General features: G+C 53.6%; 1 protein-coding gene across 1 annotated transcript in view; it reads left to right on the top strand.

The window, feature by feature from the left end:
* The window catches only part of DAB2IP (DAB2 interacting protein), a 194977-nt gene that overhangs the window by 9875 nt on the left and 171353 nt on the right, over positions 1-13749 (top strand). The gene's annotated exons all lie outside the window — the stretch shown is intronic.

Raw genomic sequence — 13749 nt, 5'->3', positions numbered from 1 at the left:
TATTATTGCATTTGTCATCGTTGGAATCTCTCACTACCGGCAAGCATGTGACCCTCACGCCCCTCCCCCATCCTCGTCCCTTCTCACTCTTCCGGGCAGGCTGCTTTTCCTCCTCCTCTAGCCAAGCCACCCAGATGCCCAAGCAGGACTCCCTCTCCTTCCACATCCCCCGCCCCTTCCTCACATCTGCGGTCTCCATCTCACCCCTGCCCACACGCGGCCTACTTCACACCCCACACCCCGGCCCGGCTGCCAGCCCCACCCTGGGCCTCCTGCCTCCCCCTCTGCCTCCAGTCCCCACCCCAGACCAGGGGACTCTCTAACAAGTGCTCCCAGCACCCTCATCCTCCTGTGCTCCCCGTCACACCCGGGTGTCCGCCTGTCTTCGTGCCTCAGCACTTCTTGCTGATGCTTGTTGAATGGATGACCCGATGCGAGCAGTAAAGAGCTTCTCTGATCAATGCAACACACAGTGGGGATCAAAGAGCATTGGAAGCCTCCCCCAAGAGTCAGCTCACCTGCCAGGGGTGTCCACTGCCCCCAGGAAGGGGGAGGGGACATGGTCTGATCTCAGTCATCCAGAGTTCTAACCCTCACCCCAGCCTCAGCCCTAGAGATTTGGATTCAGTTAGTCTAGAGGGGGACTGGGCATTGGAATATTAAATTCCTCCCCTCCCTTCCCCCCACCCCACCCCCACCAGGTGATTCTAAGGGACAGCCACTGGAATTGGGGGAGGAGGGTACTGGGGGGGGATGGGGGGCCGGGGTGTCTTTTTTCCCTGCCTACGTTCACTTCTTTAATTCATGTTGAGCCCTTCCTCCAGGCTAGCTGTCTGCCAGGCACTGGAGGCCCAGGGAAGGACAAGGCTGGGTGTCTGTCCTCAGGGCAAAGCTCAGGACAGGGGCCCAAAGCTACAATGACAGCCCAGGGCAGGGAGGCCTGGGGGGTGGTGTGCAGGGGATGTGCTGAGCTTAAAGGTAACCAGGGCTTGGCCTGCAGAAGGAGGTAGTTAGCAGGCTGGGGATGGGTCTACTGGAAACTTGGAGTGATTCAGTGAGGCTGGACCCCAAAATCCAGATGGGAGGAGGTAGGGGAGGAGCCTGGAGAGCTTAGGGGTTCCAGGCTCAGGGGCTTGGTTTCCATCCTGCATACAGGGAGCCATGAATAGGTCCAAGCAGGGGAGGGGTGCAGTTGTGCTGTCTCCCCTGAATTCCTAAGACCCCAAACCACACCTCTACTCAACACAGTGCCCCTCCCCTGAGCCAGCTCCGCTAAGTCTGGGTGGCTGTCTACCTGGGGAGGTCACAGCCCCAGTAGGGGAAGCCTACAGGAGGGGGCTGGGAAGCTGGAAAGAGCGCATAGAGGGAGAGATGCCAAGAAGGCCGGAAGCCAAGAGGGCAGCAGCATTCCTGCGCCGCTGCTCACCTGGGCCCGCCCAGCCTCTGGGTTTTTTGTTTGTTTGTTTGTTTTGCGGTACGCGGGCCTTTCACTGTTGTGGCCTCTCCCATTGCGGAGCACAGCGCAGGCTCTGCGGCCATGGCTCACGGGCCCAGCTGCTCCGCGGCATGTGGGATCTTCCCAGACCGGAGCACGAACCCGTGTCCCCTGCATCGGCAGGCGGACTCTCAACCACTGCGCCACCAGGGAAGCCCGCCTCTGGATTTTTGAACCTCCAGTTTCAGAGGTCTCCCTTCCCCAAGGTCCTCGGCAGCCCGAGCAGTGCAAGCTGAGCTTCTAGGGAGAAGTATGAGGGACACTCTGATCCTCTTCCTCTCGGCCCCAATAGTAGATGGTTCTGAATCTGAGACTGGCCAGAGATGGGGGGCACCTTAATGAGGTAAACCAGCCAGACAGGGAACAAGGGGAGGGAAGGGAAAGTGCACAGCTCATAGAGCTTTCACTCATCTTACAGAGGGGGAAACTGAGGCAGAGCGACGTTTGGCAATTGGCCCCTGGTCACACTGCAAGGAAATGGTAGAGCAGGATTTGAACCCTGGTCTTGCTGGCTCCAAAGCCAGCGTGCATCCCACTCTGTGCCACTGTCAGTCTGCACTGAGCGTCCCAAGTTGCCTAGTCCTGCGCCAGGAAGAGGCAGGAAGGTCCTGGGTTCTCTGTTCACCTGGCCAGTTCATTGCACAGATGTGCGAACTGAGGGCTGAAGCTGGCAGTGGCTGAACAGGGAAGGGAGGACTTGGTATCAGGGAGTCAGAAATGGCTTCTGGGAGGGGGCAGCGGGGGCGGGTGCAGGCAGCAGGGGAGGGTCCCAACAGGTAGGAGTGGGTGGAGAGAAATGAGATTCAGATAAGTGGAGGGCAGCAGGGAGGGTGCCCCAGCAAGGGAAACAGCCTGAGCAAGGGTGCAGAGGTGGGAATGCGTGTCCCAAGTCTCCCAGCCTGAAACTTGGGGGTGACCGGCCTGAAGGAAGGCTGAGTCACGGCTGAGGACACAGAGTGAGGGGGCTGTTCCCTCAGGCGGGGTTTCTCAACCTTGGCACTACTGACATGTGGGGTGGATAACTCTGTCGTGGGGACCGACCGACCTGTGCGTCAGAGGGTGTTTAGCGGTATCCCTGCCTCTACCCACCAGATGCCAGTACCATATCCGCCCCCCACCCCCAGCCCAAGTCGTGACAACCAAAAACGTCTCCAGACATTGCAAAATGTTCCCTGTGGGATAAATTGCCCCCGATTAAGAACGACTGTCCCAGAGTAGGCAGGAGCCGAGAAACGGGAGGGACGGGGCCCAAAGCTGCAGTCAGCACTCGCCTGTCCTCCAGCCCCGGTTCCCAGCCTCTCACCGTCCGCGCCAAGCCTCATCCTTCAGCTGACCTGGGGCTCCCTGAGTGCCAGGAAAACCTCCACCAACGCGTTGCAGGGCTGAGAGCCGAGCGGAGTGGTGGAACAAAAGAGCTTGTGTTTCGGGATGAAACATCCCCCTGCCCGCCCGGTGTGGACGAGGGGCCGTGATCCGGGCCAAGTGGGGCTGCTCGGCGGGCAGGGGCTTGTCAGAGCCAGGATCTGGATAGAAGGTGCTGGGAGGGGAGGGGGTGGGGAAGCTACCCCACTTTAGCTCGGATTCACAAACAGGCCCTTTTCAGAGCCCCGCCCCCAAATCAAAGCCCCCCAGCTGGTGGGGATGGAGATCTGAACTCATCCCGACCCTTGGTCCTGGGGGTGAAGGGGTCAAGGGCTGCCCTCCTGGCTGGGGCCCAGGCCAGGGTCGGGACAGGCCAATGCCTCTCTTCCCTGCTGTCCACAGGCTGTGTCTCCGGGGGGGAGCCCGGCTGCGTGTTGAGGGAGGACAGGGGTGGGGAGGCGACAAGGGACAGGAAAGGAAGCCCCATTTCACCGTCTCCTTACCCCCAGCTGTGTGCAGCCAGAGGAGCTTCTAAAATGCATGTCCAGCCTCCCCATCTGGCCTGCTTAAACCTGCCACTGACTCCCCATGACCCTCAGGATCAAGTCCACAGCCCTTGCACAGCGCTTCAAGGATACTATCTCACCCCACCTGCCACGGCTCCCAACTCCACCTCTCTCCTGAGCCTGGAATGTCCGTCTCCTCCCCATCGGCAATGGCCCCCAAACTGGGCTAGCTCCTATTCACGCATTAGTGCCCCTTTGGTCACCACTGCCTCCAGGAAGCCTTCCCAGCTCCAGTGAGTGAGTGAGTGCCTGGGGCACTGGTGGCACCAATCCCTCCAGGATGCAGCTGTCTCTCTGTGTGTGAAGTCGGCCCATTCCCCCTGAAGCATCAGGCCTAGGACAGAAAACTGGTGACTAGTGAGCATTTGTTGAAAGAAGGAGGGAGTGGGGGAGGGATTAAAAAAAAAACAAAAAAAACTATGCTCTTAGAAAAGGGAGAGGATGAGAGAGAAAACAAATGGGCAGAGCCTGGATGAGAGGAGTAGCCTGTCCTCTGGCCGATGTACCAGGACAGACTGACTCCACAGGCCTGTGGGGAGAAGCAGGGAACCTTTCTCTGCATTGAGACTCCTGGAAAACTTCCCCCAGGGCCAGGGGCTTGGGCACAGCCTGGCCTTGCTGACAGGCCCCTTTCAGATTTGTCCCCTGATGCCACCAACAAGGCAGGACAGGTGTTCAGGGGGTGGGGGGGCTGTCAGGAGGGCATTTTGCTGCCCACCCAGCATTTTGGGTATCACCCGCCATCAGGGGATCCCAGATTCCTTGGTTCTAAGAACCCCAAGAACCAAGACACTCTGTCCAGGCCAGTGGTTTTCCAGTTGGGTCAGAGGAGATGCCCAGAGGTTGACATATAGGAGAGACCGCCACATCCCCTAACACAGCTCTGCTTTCACTTGATGTAAACTCTGGGTTTACCTGAACTTTTTCATTTGAAATGACGGCTCTGTGGCTCAATCAGTTTACAAAGAACACTCCTCCTTCTTGAACAGATAAGAAGAGCAGGGCTTAGAGAGGAATGGGGTGGCAGAGCCATGTCAACCCCCTGGCCCTTCGCGCTGAACCGCAGGGCCCTCTCCTGAAAGCATAAACGTATGAATGAATGAGTAGGAATCTGGAAGTAGGCTTTGGTAACATGGGGTGACAGCAAAGGACACTTGATTTCTGGGGCGAAGAACTGCCCCAAAGTGGGAAGGAAAGAGCAGAGCTGGGTGGCTGGTCGCTGTGCACTTACTGTAATTACATTATACCCAACCTGCTTTTGGAGCTGTTCAAAGACACTGTGACGTCCTGACTTTAGCCAGAGTAGCACCAGGTATAGAATCAGAATCTCAGGTTCAAGCCCCAGCTCTTGCACTTACTGTGTTGACCTTGGTCAAATCAACCCCCTCTTGAGACTCAGTTTCTTCCTCAACAAAATGGGACTCACAACACCCCCGTACCAGAGTTGTTGTGCGGGGTAAAAAGGAGAGCACAGAGCAGCGGCTGAACAATTCCTGGCGGGCTCAGATTCTTCCTTGTACGTGAACTTGAGGAAGTTCACAGTCTAAGGTTCAAATCCCAGTTACGGGGCTTCCCTGGTGGCGCAGTCGTTGAGGGTCTGCCTGCCGATGCAGGGGACGTGGGTTCGTGCCCTGGTCCGGGAAGATCCCACATGCCGCGGAGCGGCTGGGACCGTGAGCCATGGCCGCTGAGCCTGCGCGTCCGGAGCCTGTGCTCCGCAACGGGAGAGGCCACAGCAGTGAGAGGCCCGCGTACCGCAAAAAAAAAAAAAAAAAAAACAAATCCCAGTTATGTCCCTTACTAGCGGGGTGACTTGAGGCAAGTTTCGTAACCTCTCTGCCTCAGCTTTCCCATCCATAGAATGGGAATAATAGTAGCACCCATCTGCCTCACGGGACGTAATGAGTTAATACGTGTAAAGCACCTAGAACAGGGCTGCCTAAGGGTTTGTTATCAATATTTGTACTCAAATAACAGCATAGGTCTTGCAGAGAGGTCCCAGAAATGGGATAAAAGAGCGAATGAGATAATGAATGCAAGGAAAATTCGGGTTCTCCCAGGGAATGCCTTGTGGTCCTAATTCAGACCTGTCCTCATCCATAAGTGATGTCTTCCAGTGGTTCCTCTTGGCTGGGAGCCACCCTCTCTCCCCGGCTCCCTATCTCTGGACCTCTCCCCGCATTTTTCTGCAAGCACGCAGAGGCAGGATTCCATTTCACCCCTAGATGACTTTGGGTGATAAAGAAGTAACTTCAGCCTCCTTGAATTGAGTCTTCTCTCCAGAACGTAACAAACCTGGAAACTGGAATTGCCCTGGAGCTGATTATTCTGGGAGGGTACCTCCTGGCATTCAAATTAAATTAGATCAAGGTACCTCTGTTATTAGCAAAATAATTCCCTGCGATTACAGAATGCAGCCATGAATCCTGATGGCAGATGAACTTCAGGTGACTTACTTGAGACAAATAACTGTGCAAAAATCACAGGCTCATCTAATCACATCTCTGTAGCGTCACAGTCAGCTAATTATGCTAATGGCTATAGGAAATCACCTATTGTGGTCTGGGATTGGGAGGGCTTGAGACAGAAACATGTGTGGCGAATATTACCCGCTGTGAGCTGGAGAGGCTGGGCGCCATGCTTGGTTCCAAAACGGGTCCTTTCTTGGGGAGCTGGTTTGGTTCCTTGTCGACTGGGAGGGAAACCCATTATACAATCAGAATTGCAGTGGCTTCATTATTTATCTCTTTTCAGATCATCTTCATATAAGAAATTGACTTTGTCTAAGTTCCACTGGTGGGCATGATAATTCCAAGTTAAACAATGAAAGCTCAGGACCTTTGTGTCAATTCAATTCAGCAAATGTGCCTCTGGGCCCACTGGGTGCCTGGCACTGATCTAGACATGGGCAACATTCAAGAGTGTGTCTGGTGTCTTCTGAACATGGTCTCTTGTCCCGTCAGACACCTAAGAAAGGCAGTATTGTCCTCATTTCAGAGACAAGGAAACGGAAGCTCAGAGATGAGCAATGACTCACCCAAGGTGCTACTGCTACTGATCAAAGGAGATGACCACTTCCATTCACCCAGAGGGATCTGGGGGGCTTCCTGGAAGCATGGACATGAAGGAGGGAATTGTAGATGGAGGAAACAGCTGAGCAAAAATCCCAGAGGTGGGAGATTAAAGGGCTGGGGGTGTTCAAGGATGGGAGATGAGGTTGGGAGAGTGGCTGAAGATCAGACAATAGAGAGCTTCAAATGACCAGTTGAGGGTTTGGACAATGGGGAGCCACTGCAGGTGTTTGAGCAAGGGAGGGATAAGATAGAATCTGAGCAGTGCCTGGGCCACAGTATGGGGGACCCCTTAGTAGGCTGCTGGCAGGGAGGGGGCCAGAAGGGGATGAGGTAAATAACGTACAATTTTTGAGTATAAGTATGTCCCCAATATAGCATAGGACACAGACTAAAAAATTATTCATTGTTTATTTGAAACTTACATTTAATTGGCTATCTTGTATTTCATCTGGCAATCCTACCCCAGCCTCCCACAGCATCCCCAGCTGGGTTCTGGGCACCAGCTGTTTCCTCTTCCTGATATGACTTTCCCCACTTGGCACGCAGCCTGGCGAACTCCTATCCACCCTTTGAGGCCCTGCACTCCTGACTACTGTTGTGGCAACATTTATCTCACACTACCGTTGTTACTTTCTTAGGTAATTGTTCTACTACATAGCTTTCCTCTCAGCAGCGAACCTTACTTCTGGCTGCATAAGTTAAGGCCAGGACTCTCTCTAGATCCTGACGCCCTCCCCACCCCAAATTGCCTCCAATTTCTGCTTCCGTCTCAGGAGGGGCTGGCCCCTCCGCTGCTCCTAAGACCTTGCCTGCTCCCTAGAGAGTGGCTTACCTCTCTCACTGACGGCTTCAAGGTCACACTCTCTCCTGGGTCATTCCCACCAGGCACAGGGTGGGTTCTCCAGGCAGCAGGAGAACGTATTGGGGTGCAAGAGGTCCACCAGGGCCTGCTGGACGGCTCGACACCTATAGCAGGGCAGGGAAGGGCAGGGCAGGGAGCAGAAGAAGCTGAGCTGCACACAGTCTAAGTGCAGGTCTCAGCCCCCCTGTGTAGGGCCTGGGAAGGCGGAGCGCAGGCGTGGCCCTCTAGAGCTGTCCTGAGTGGTGTCAAGGGACTGGGACTTTATGTCCTTGGGCTGACCGCCCACTAGGCAGGAGGGAAGGACACCCGGGAAGGGGGTGTCACCTCCAGTATGGTGGCTTACTTCCGCAGAGGACATCCCCAAAGAGGGCTGACAGCTGGGGGCCATCTTGCAGCAGCCTTCCCACATCTGGGGAGTGAGTCCTCTATTCTGGAATCGGGGATGTGGGCTGCAAATCACAGCGTCCAACCCCACCCTAACCCAAAGCATTCCCCTCAGGCGACCACCCAATCTCTCGTCTTCCTTCCAGCCAAGTCTCTCTGAAGAGCTGTCTGTTCCCCTTCCTCACTCACAGTCACCCCCCTCCTCTGACTGTGCGCTTCGTAGCCTCCAGTCTGTGCCCTTTAAACCCACCTTCAAGGAAGAAGAAAAAAAGGCATTTCCCCGGCGGTCCAGTGGTTAAGACTCCAAGCTTCCAACGTAGAGGGCGCGGGTTCGATCCCTGGTCGGGGAACTAAGATCCCACATGCCACATGGTGTGGCAAAAAGAAAAACAAACAAACGAACCCATCTTCTTCTTCCAGATAAAGGGATTTTTGTAAAACTCAAGCTTTGGCTGTCCCTCCCTTACTTAAGACCTCCCAGGAGCTTGCCTGCAGTCCCCGCTCCTGGGCATGGCATTCGGGGCTCCTCCTGGCCCAGCTCCCTTTTCCTCCTGCCCCTGTCTCCCAGCTGCTTGATCGGAATCCCCGAGCACGCTGGGCTGGGCTGTTTCACGCTGTCACGCTTTGGAAGGGGCTGTTTCCTCTCCGCCTGGCTAACTTCTCTCTGCTCCTTCAAGACACACTCAGAAATCATCTCCTCGGATGACTTTCCTGGAGGTGCCCCTCTGGCCCACAAGGCTGGCATCAGGGACCCCAAAGCCACCCAGCAGCCTGCGTCAGGAGCGCACGGGGTTGGCGCCCAGGGGTGCCCCACGGGCCCCGGGCAGTGTCGTTCCTCATGTCTCCCTCTGCGCACGTGAGCGGCCCACTCTTCTGTTTATCTGCGCCCCTAGCACCAAGTCCAGAGCCTGGCACAGAGGGAGTCCCAGTGACACGGACTCTAGCACTCAGGGAAGCCGAGGGCACCTGGCGGGGGGTACGGGTGGTGGCAGTGTGAGAGAAACTATAAAGGCAGTATCGAAGCATCGGGGACTGATTAAAGTCAGGCTGGGCTGTGGCTCCTCAGAGAGGCCTGTCCTGGGAACCGGAGCATCGTCCTGCCCAGTGTAATTCACAGTGTCTGAGCGCAGCTGCATTCTCTCTGCGTAATTGATTCTCGGACACCTCTGAGCTGGAAGTGAGGTTTACACGTTTTACTGTTTATCCTCCGTGACCCTCAGGGTCCTGCACACACTGGATCGGAGCTTCACTCCCTTCCCTCTGCCTCCTCTCACGTCACCCCTGCCCGGGGGGGCCTGTGGGCCTGGGTGTTCATTCTATGATACCTCAGTCGCTGTGGTTTTGAATCTCACTTCCGTCATCGGGTGAGGGCCCGAAGAAGCGATTAAGTCATTGATTAGTTTGTACGACTATAAAACGGTGGTGTGGCCTTATAGGCTATAGAGCCCAGGATTTGCAGCCAAACAGACGCGGGTTTGAGGACAGGCTCTGTATTCGCGTGCCCCGTGATGTTCTGCCAGTTGCTTAAACTCTCTGAGCATGCTCAGAGGTGGCTGTGAGTATTAAGCGAGAGAACACGCGAAGCACCTGGCAAAGCACCCCGCACTTGTGTACGTACCAATGTGCAGAGATGTAGAAACTTCTGGCAACGGACAGTGTCCAACAATGATGAACAGAGCCCAGCACTGGAGGTGTGCGAGCAGACTCGGCTTCGCTCATTCATTCGACAAACATACCTGGAGCACCTACTATGGGCTGAGGCCTTTGCTGGGGGTGGGGAGAGATACAACAATGAATGAAACTGGGCGTGATCCCTGTGCTCAGGGACGTCCAGACCTGGGAGGGCAACACGCTCATCCGGTGGTCACACAGTAAAGGTACAGTCGCCAACTTCAATAAACACCCTGGATGTGTAGTGTGCAAAACCCGAAAAGGCTTCCCTAAGGACGTGGCATTGAAGCTGCCAGGGGAAGAAGTAACTGAGGCAAGGATGGGAGGGGACAGAGGAATGTGGTCCAGAGAGGGGAGTCTCGTGTGGAAAGGCTGTGTAATGGGAAGGAGCGTTGCATATTTGGGGACCTGGAAGCTGGCTGGGGGGCTGAAGGCGGAGAGGGGAGAGGGGAGATGGCAAGGAAGGAGGCTGGAGGGGTGGGCAGGGGTCAGACCACCCAGGGTCTGGTAGGCCACATGAAGGTAACAAGAAACCACTGAAAGCTTTCCAGTAGGGGTAGACGGAATAGGATTGGATCTGAGCTTTGAAAACCCCACAAGGAGGAGACAGGGGGCAACGGGGAGAGGGCCAGGTGGATGCAGAGAGCCAGCTCAGTTCTTTATTGAAGTTCAGGCAAAAGATGACAGCCAGTGTCTGGACCAGCCTGGAAATAACCATTGGAGAATCACCAGCACAAGGACAGCAGTTGAAGCCATGGGTCTGGATGCAGTTGAAGTTGCCCACAGAGAGAGTCTGGAAGGATAAAAGGGATGCAGACAATCTCAAACTCCAGCTTTTGTAGCCCGATAGAGTAAAATGAGGTAGCCAAGGAGAGGGCAACGTGACCAAAGAACTAGGAGAAAAACTGGGAGAGGATGGTGAGATAGAAGGCACCAGAGATTTTCCAGGGGTGAAGTATGGCCAAGAAGCCAGGTGACATCAAGGTGCACGGGTGTCCTTTGGTGTTACCACCAAGGAGGTCATCAGTGACCTTCCTGAGAAGCACTGAGATGGCCGACCTTAAGCTGGATGGGATTCCTGCCTTGCATGCCCGTTTTCATGGGACAAAGCGCCAACAGTGGCTAACGTCCATGTCACCAGGATAACATTACATTGTCCAGTGCGATCTGGATCAAAGAGGATTGGCTCATTAGTTCAGAAAATCTCATCCGAACCCATGAAGCGCCCAGTATTGTTCTTTTCCGGTGACCACATAGCCCTGTCGACTTCGTATATCTGTTTGCTTGTACAACGTGTGACACCGGCCCACTCATCTTGCAGAGTCTGGACTATAAGCAATTTGCCAGCCTGTACTTTGCCTTGATGGAAGCTCCCGACAGTGGACATATGTGGGTTTTGCATACAGAGCGCAGACGCATTTGGTAAATCACCTCGGATGCGTCCCTGGGGATGGTGCCACAGGGTCTGTCGCCCCTACAGATGGAAGTTGGCAAGGAAAAGACGGGTCCAGATTGGGATCCCTGGGCTACGTGTGAAAACAGATTGGAGGGGGCCAGAGTGAATGTGGGGGGACAGGGAGGAGGGTCTGTGGCCCTGAAGTGCTGTGCAGCCCCATACCCAGAGGTAGGACAAAGGACAGGAGGAAGGACCACGAGAAGCACCGACCCGGAGCACATTTCTGACTGTTCCAGAAGAGTCTGGGCTAGCCTCCAGGTGCATGCTTTTGTTCAGAACTGGACAACACCCCACCCTGGCATTTCTTTCACCAGCCGCACAACTTTCATAGTAACCCACTTGGGTTCCTTCCGCCCTCCCCTGAAATCATCTTCCTCTTGGTCAATATTCACATAATTGCTACCTGTTCCAAGAATGGGGCCATGCATTTTGCCTCTGTTATCTCACTGAATCCTCGCAAGACCCCCTGGCAATCAGCCCTGGTCACGTCCTGGTTGTGCAGACACAGAAACTGAGCTCAGAGGGATGTGACAGCACGCTCTAGGTCACACAGCTGGCCAGTGGCTCAGCCCAGATGTGAACCCAGGTCTCTCTGACCCAAAGGTCACATTACCTTGCAAGAACACTCCATGAAGACCAAGCAGCCAATCCATATAGCAGGATTGCTTTCCTTTTGAGAGTCTGACATGACCTCTTTTGTTTCTGAGTATCTGGATCCAGTTACCCGCTTTATTCATTCACCAAACCTTCCTGAGGCTGGGTGGTGGGGATGCAGTGGTAGCTCAGACAAGGTTAGTGACCTGGAGGAGTTCGCAGTCAGCTCGGGGAGGAGACGGATCGCACCCAGGTGCAACAATCCGCAATGTGATAAACAAGGATAGTGCGGTGGGCGGGTGCCGTGGGAACCCACTGCCTGGGAGAGTTGATGAAGACCTCACAGGGCCAGAGCTGGATCGTAATAGGAGAAACAGGTCTTGGTCCAGCAGAGCGGGTGAGGACTGGGCATTCCAGGAAGAGTGAACCGTTTATGAAGGCATGTCAGAGGTTGGGGGTTCGGGAGACCTGGTTGCATGACGGTGCTCTGGTGGGGGACTCTCACCTGGCTGGGACTAGGGTATGAAGGGCCCCAGTGGAGACTGGGGAGCAGGCTACTCGTGTTCTTAAGGTTTACTGAGAACCTCACCATGAGTCAGGCTTTGTGCTGAGCACTTCACAGATACGATGACTGCATCGTTCAAATAAGGACATTGACGTTCAGAGCAGGAGTAGATTTTATGGGACTTTATATTTTATACCATCATGCTTGCTCTGTACCCTTAAAAATGTTCTGAAAAGTCAAACACTTACGTACTTCCCACTCAGGTCAAGAAATAAAACCTTACCAATCTAAGGGAAACCCTTTCCCATCATCCTTCACATCTCCCTCTCCCCCCAGAAGTAAACAATTCCTGAATGGTGTATTTCTTTATCATTCCTCTAAGTTTCCTTACACTTTACCACATATGTGCATTCCTAGCAATATAGGGTATCATTTTGTTTTGCATGTTTTAGAAATCTACATGAATGATATCATACAATTTGATCTTCTGCAACTTACTCCCCATCCCCCCCACTAATGATTCATAAGGAATCTCTAGTCATTTTCACTGCAGTATAGATTTTCACTGCCCTATCCACAATTTGTTTATGCATTTCGTCCGCTGACAAACATTGAGGCTGTTTTAGATTCTTTACTAGGATAACGAGGTTGCAATGAGCAAGACGTTCTCTAGACTTATCCCAGAAGCCAAGTCTCTGGGTCACTGGCGTGTGTGCGTCGTTTCTAGATGCTGTCAAATTGTCCTCCAGAGTGGCGGTACCATTTCTCCTCCACCAGCAGCGTATGAGCGTCCTCTGTGCTCTACACCTTCACCAGCACTTTCTGCCGTCCTCCCCTTTGCTTTTTGCCGATCTCACAGGTGTGAAATGCACTTTCCTCTGGCTTTATTTTGCACTTCCCTGAGTAAGAGTGAGGCTGAATCTCTTTTGATATGTTTATTGGACATTCATGTTTCCCCTTCTTGGAATTGACTGTTTATATTTTTTATTTCTTTTTTTTAATTTTTTTGCGGTACGCGGGCCTCTCACTGTCGTGGCCTCTCCCGTTGCAGAGCACAGGCTCCTGACGCGCAGGCTCAGCGGCCATGGCTCACGGGCCGGGCCCAGGCGCTCCGCGGCACATGGGATCTTCCCGGACCGGGGCACGAACCTGTGTCCCCTGCATCGGCAGGCGGACTCTCAACCACTGCGCCACCAGGGAAGCCCCCCTGTTCATATTTTTGATCCAGTTTTCTTTTGAAAATTGATTTGTAGATCTTTGTATGTTTGGGATATCATGTTCCAAATGTCTTCTTTTGATAAACAGGAGTTATGTTCTTTAATGAAATGTATCAGTCTTTTTCTTGATAGTTTGAGTCTTTAAGCTCAAAAGCCTTTTGTGTCTTTAAGAAACCTTTCCCTATTAAAAAGTTTTTGCATTTAAGTTTCTTTAATCCACCTGGAATTGATTTTGTTTTATGCGTGGTGTGAGGTAGAGATTCCATCTCATTTTTTTTCAACATGGACATCCAATTGCTCCATAAAAGAACATTTATAGAAAAGTCCACCCTTTCCCCAGTGGCCTGCAGCACCACCTCTGCCGCGTATGAAGTTTCCATATATGTGTGGGTCTATTTTTGCAGCCTCTGTTCTAGCCCATTGGCCTATTTATCTATCCTTGGGCTAATATACGGTCAAGTTGTACCTTTTTAGGCTCTTAGCACCTCCTTGAATTAGAAGAGCTAGTGGCTTCCTGAGAGCATATCCGTGTCTTATTCATCCTTGTGTCCCTCTCATCACTC

The sequence above is a fragment of the Lagenorhynchus albirostris genome, chromosome 7 (genome assembly GCF_949774975.1).
Source record: "Lagenorhynchus albirostris chromosome 7, mLagAlb1.1, whole genome shotgun sequence".
In the NCBI taxonomy this organism is placed as follows: domain Eukaryota; kingdom Metazoa; phylum Chordata; class Mammalia; order Artiodactyla; family Delphinidae; genus Lagenorhynchus; species Lagenorhynchus albirostris.
This window is presented reverse-complemented; position numbering and strand designations above follow the sequence as displayed.